At 37.3% G+C, this 6,303-nt stretch overlaps 1 protein-coding gene across 1 annotated transcript in view; it reads left to right on the top strand.

Annotated features, from left to right (window-relative positions):
• The window catches only part of LOC102677150 (mannosyl-oligosaccharide alpha-1,2-mannosidase IA-like), a 191,985-nt gene that overhangs the window by 178,868 nt on the left and 6,814 nt on the right, over window positions 1-6,303 (top strand). The window lies entirely within an intron of this gene.

The raw sequence follows: 6,303 nt of genomic DNA, 5'->3' as shown, positions 1-6,303 counted from the left end.
GGACGATGATCACGATAACGGGTAAGGGTGGTTTTTATCGGCGGCAAATGAAACGGGCCGCCACATGCCGGCATCGCGGCGCGACAAATGCCGAGTTCTGGCCAAGCTTTACGGGACGTAAACGGCGCGTAACTCACTATTGCCCGTCGCTAAACCGACGCCAACGTTACACGCTGAGACAGTAATTTATCCCAGGTATTGGGATTCTTTCACCTCTTTCCTTCCTCGGAAATCGTTGATCACGAAAGGGGAAGAAGCAATGCTTGCAACCATTTTACAATAACGAGAAATCGGTGAAAACTTTGAATATGGATGGTCGTATCGAATATCGTCTGATTGAGAAGATTTTTTGAAGAGAAGATTTGAAAAGAAAGAAAAGGAGGATCGTTGTAAATCGAAACATCGATTTGTTGAAATTAATACAAAGATTGATCGATGATAAAGTGACTTTACATTTGATCGTAAGGGAAGGTTATATATGAAAAGAGAAAGGATTAAAATTGTGGATTTAAATAAAAGCAGTTAAAATTGAAGAAAAATTGTAGGATATATTTTACGTCCTCGATGAAATTAGAAGATTCTGAGGGTAATTTATACGAGGGGTTAGAGAGACATTTGGTTAGAGTCGAAGTTTTCCTGCGATGCGTCACTTCTAGATGAGGTAGAATTTATGGTTGTGACAGTCGAGAGAGTTCTTGGGTGACTAAATTCACCCTTGGGTGCTCTGTTTCAGGGACATTAAGGAGTTTTTAAGATAGTTGATCTAAATCGATCCAGTGAAATCCGGTATTTGACGACGAAATAACGTATAATAATAAAATAATTGAAAAATTCTTCTATCGTTGAAAAATTTTTTTAAAAAATTTTCCATTCATCGGAAACACTTTCGCTTTGCTTCGATAAATTGGCACCAACATCGGTTACATTCACAATTATTCGAAATCGGGGATCCAAAGGAGGCAAAATCGACTTAATGCCTGTCAAAATTTACGCCTCTGTCAACCGATTACCATTCAAGAATCATGCGATAGTCAGCCGAACAAGTCGCCCCTTGTTACTGTCAGCTCATAAATTGCACCCAACGAATTGCACTGTTCGCTGTAGCCGCGAACCATTGCCAGTTAATTTCTCATGTGAACTAGCAGAATGCGATCCGAACCGAGGCGAAGTCCTCGAGATAAATGGATTTACCATTGATCGATATCAACGAACAAAGTTCGAAACAATGTCGAATGTCCGCCTTCTTCCATTAATAAAAGTGTTCAATTTTCATTTCGATATTTTTGGATATTCGTTGGGAAACATATAATGATCAAAAGCCAAGTGGGAATAAAATTCAAACTTGTCGAAATACGAGTTTCGACCAATGAAATGAATCGTAGTTTAGAAGAAAAAGAAAGGAAAGGAAAAAAAGGGAGAGAGATTTATTTTCGCGGTATAAATCTTATCGATCCATCATCCGTGCACACGATACTAGGTTATGCGAATGCAACAAGATATTGCTCATAACGATGTTATTCACCGCTATCGGTGCCCACAGATAGAAAGTAGAAATGATACATACCACTGTCACGACCGATAACATCTCTAACCAAAGATACACATTCCAATTTCTGTTTCAATCTATTTAATCTGCCGATAGTTATCACGTTTCACCGGCATTTATAAAAATTTCATCATACTCGTTAAACAATTTTTAGACGCGTTTATACGCGATTCCTCGTTTCGATGATATTCCAAAAGTCACCTGTATTCCATTATAATGTACGGATGTTCGTGCAAATTGAAATTTCGACGAACGAAAGCAGAGAAACGGAGAACTTGAATAGAGATCTGCTTGTTTAGGCCTCTTATAGATTGATTTATTTTAAATAATTTCTTTGCATTCCGTGAATTCAATGCGTGTTAAATTGAAACAAAATAATTGGCGATCTCTCGTTACGTAAATATCTTAAATGAAAGAACAAATTAAATTTGCATGAACACATCATCATTGTCAAAACTGTACATGGAACACGCATAGCTGGTCCTTCGCATTTCATTCGATGAAATGATCGTGTTGCCGAATCCGATCTCGCTCGTTGTCCACGCATAATCATTTGCAAATAGTTTCAGCAAACTTATCAGCTGTCAGTCGATTTGACTTTGTAACGCGGTTGGATAGATACGCGTACGTGCACGTCGCTTTTATTACAGTGTCCATTTTATTTGGACAAGTGCATCCTGCCTTTTACAGTTACAGTTCGTTTCTCTTTTACAATGGTTTCTTGTCTAAGAATCATTAATGATGCAATTCATGGACGCATGAAAATATGAGAAACGAAGAATTCTGTAAAATTGTAGCGATTTTTTGCAAATATCCAAGGAAACTTAAGAAGAGACTTCGATATTTAATTGAAAGCAAAAAGTTGTAAATTCTGGAATGAATTGGACGCATATTCGACTGAGATGTTCTCAATGGAGAAGAAAATAGTATCAAAATCACTCTGACTCTGAATATATATATATATTCGTCTTTGTGCGTGAACGTTCTGTCAAGTTAATAAATACGTTATTGAAGATTTTTTTACGATTTTCGTATCAACTTGGGCCGTAAAATAGAAGCAAGAAATTGGCATTTTCCAACCGGCGAATATCGAAACTGGCGACAGCTGTTAATGATTCTCCACCGCCAATGACCCGCCGTTCGTTTCGTGTTCCGTTCGAACGAAACGGCCGCCATTGTAACGCCGGTTTATATTCGCCTTGGATTTTAACGAACCGCCCCGGTGTTCACTTAGTAGACTGTTACCGTCGTAAAATAACGCGGGATATGAACGTAACGCGTGAAATACGCTGTGAATCACGCTTTATAAACATCGTTTCGCGCACGTGGTTTCAATGAAATTACATCCGCGTGTCGAAAAGCGTACCGTGTATCTGGTGGGTAATGGTGAAAAGTGTGTTCCGCGTGAGGTGTTACGCGCTAATTTTAATGATTGATGACAGCCAAGCGTTGGAAACAAACTTTCATCGTCGAATCTTTCTCCAACGGCCGATCCCATTTTCGTTGGATGTAAATTTTAAAAGCACGTCCGAGGAAAATGGCGAAAGAAACTTAACATTTTAATTGTATATTTAATTTATTACGATATCGATCTCTTCGACACCACTAATACGATTATTTATCTCGTATAAATAATTTTCGATTAAACATAGAAGTTTCAATTTTGTTCGATCGAATAAACTTTAAACCCAGTTATCATTAAAATCATTGAAATAAAATTGTAAAAATTGATTGAACGAAATTCACGAAATTTTCGTGAAATTTATAGATTATATGCGTATACAAGCAAATAATTAAGATTCAACAGCGATATTAAAGATTCGTCCGTGGGGAACGATGCAAATATTGAAACAGTTTTCAGAATAGGATGTGACAACGGTATTTGGGACACGTTTGAATAATGTAGCATTCCCGACACTGGCCGGATAACGTTTCGCCATAAATTATGTCCTTTTATCGATAACGCGGAAAAATGTAACGCGGATGAAATCGAACGGAATAAAAGTTGGAAAGTTAAATAAAAGAAGAGGAGGAAGAATATTGGGAATCATCTTTTCAAACGTGTTGTGTGTACGTGGAAAAGTCGTATTTCAGTCTCCCCCCTCCCCTCGCTGGAGCAAACAAACGGCGCTATAGAAATACGGCAACCTCTGGCGTAGAGTCTGGCGAAAAAATAACCATCTCCCCATGCCATCCTGGGTGGGGGAAGACACCGCAGAATAGAGACCTCATTGACGAAACTATGCGGAAACCATTCAGTTGCGTTTGTTTTTCTTGCGGGTTGTCAAAGGGCCATTGAAATATGGAATGAAGCACGTTATAAATCTTGTGTTTTACAAAGGGTTCGATTGTTATATTTTTGTTATACCTTGTTCGAAGCGATTCGAGAATTAATTAACAAACATCTAATACTTTCAAAAATTCTAAAAAAATAATTATTTCAACATTAATCGTTCATTCATCCCGTTTCAATTAATATCACTACATTTGTATTTGCATAATTTTACGAAGATTAACGAAACTGACCACGTCACAACAACGATAAATCAATTATTCAAATATTCAAAGCATCGTCGAGAAAAAAAATCTGTGTCTGTCCAACATCGACTCCTCGATCAACAATGGATTAACAATGGGTTACACCCATGAAAGTCGTTTTCACCCCCGCGAATGATCGACTCTCGCCCCTCGTCCCTCCAGCGTTGGGACGAGGATCGGCGCGTATAAATCCGGGGGCGCGGCGAGATCGAGGAAGAAGAATGGCGGTGGAGAACGGCCGTCCAAACGGATATTTATCTCCGGCGTAATTTATACGCGTCATTTTCGGATTCGTCGTACCGAATTCGATGCGTCCGCTTTGAGATTTAAGCGGGGCCCGCGCTGCCCCGTATACAACTCAAAAGCTGAATTTATTGACTGGCGGGGCCGATAAATTGTTTCGTGGGTCCGTGGCGGGGCGATGTGGCAGACGTTATTGAGCCATTAAATCGTGATTACCCGCGTGTTATTGGGCGCGGTGACACGGGGACGGGAGACGTTTCTTTCTTGCCCCCCCTTCGACGGTTCCCCGCCTCGTCTATCGCGACTTCTGGTTAACTGTTCCTCTTCTCTTTTCTTATTCTTTCTTTCTTTTTTTTTTTTTTTTCAGTTTCTTTAGGAATTTTTTTACAGAGGGAGTCTGTCTTTTTCTTCTTATTATCCTACGCTTCTGTTTCGCATGGCGTATTTGTGTTGAGTGGTTTAATTCGAAGAATCTTCGACGGTGAAATTCTTATTTAATACGTATTTTTTGATATTCGAAGAATATAACAATGCTGAAGGATATTTCCTCTGGGTTGAGTGTTATTATTTCGAGTACGTGGAATCGTGATTTCATCAATTGTGTCTTAATATAAATATTATTAATAAGAAATATTTACATACGTTGGAATGTTGATACGTTGTTCCGCGAAATGTTTTGATGATAAGAGATAAATCCTCAGTCGAAATATATTTGTTTTGTCGAAAATTCATTTCAAGTCGAAGTGTCGTTCTACGTTGGTTTGCGAAAGGTATCATTAGAATACATCGTGAAAATTTTCTGATTCAATTCAATCATTTATTTTTCCATTATTATCAATTTGATAAAATTGATAATATTAGATAAAATTAATTTAGAGAAAACGAGATACATTATAGAATATTATATCAAATTTAGAATTCCATTACTCGAAAATTATTGAAATTATAAAAATTAATTATTATCAAATTTCCAATATTAACATTGGAATCGAATGTATATATTTACTATACATATTAAAACGAGCTTCTCTCGATTATAAATATTATATTACAAAAATATGATCTATCGTTGAAACAAAAGCAGCTTGACTCTGCAATTCGGGCGATATAATCGTAAAATCGGTTACAGCAATTTTATGTCTTGTAACAAGCGAAATGCATCAATTTGAAAAGCTGATTTCAGCGACGAGGGTAATTGGCGCCTGAATATTGTAGCAATTTCCCGCTGGAATTCGCGTAAAACATTGCCCGTAATAATTAAACGTAATTTAACAGGGTGAAAAGGGACGTTAACTTTCATCAAAATTTTTCGTCGCGTCTCTTGTGTACTCGTCCCACCCATAGAAAAAGTTTCATCGATGAATGATTACGTAGGAGGCTCGTTTGTCACCTCGTACATAAAATATTCAAGCTTGATTTATGTTGCATAGGTGAAAAGATTATACGTCTCGTATCAGCCTAAATACTATTACAAATCGTAAAATTGATTATCAGCCGCTTTCAGTTGTATTAATCACTTGTTACGTGCCCCATTTTAATGCACATTAATGCTGCATTATCAATTAATCTCTGATCTGAATAACCTCCATTATTTATTTCCCCAACGTTCCCAGTTTTTTCAAACAATAGCCATACTTCTAATACATTTTGATGAATGTATTTGATATTTCAATAAATCTGTCGCGCTGCTCGCGTGATTGTAATGTGATTAATCGCGTTATTATTTATAATATACGTACTTTTTTCTTTTCACTTTATATTAATCGTCCATTCCAATCGCACAGGAAGACGAGTCAAGAGTCGAACGTTAATATCTCTGATATTAAAATTGGAATCTTCCCTTTTTTCATTTTTACAAATTTTCAACCAATCTTACTCTACGTAACATTCCAGACATTCCACACTTTAATCCAACTTGATTCGCTAAAGATAAGTTGGTATTCGAAGATGAAAGAGGAGGGAAAAAAGGGAAGAAA

The sequence above is a fragment of the Apis dorsata genome, unplaced genomic scaffold (genome assembly GCF_000469605.1).
Source record: "Apis dorsata unplaced genomic scaffold, Apis dorsata 1.3 scaffold_104, whole genome shotgun sequence".
NCBI classification, from domain to species: domain Eukaryota; kingdom Metazoa; phylum Arthropoda; class Insecta; order Hymenoptera; family Apidae; genus Apis; species Apis dorsata.
The sequence above is the reverse complement of the archived record's forward strand: the minus strand, read 5'-3'. Positions and strand labels throughout refer to the sequence as shown.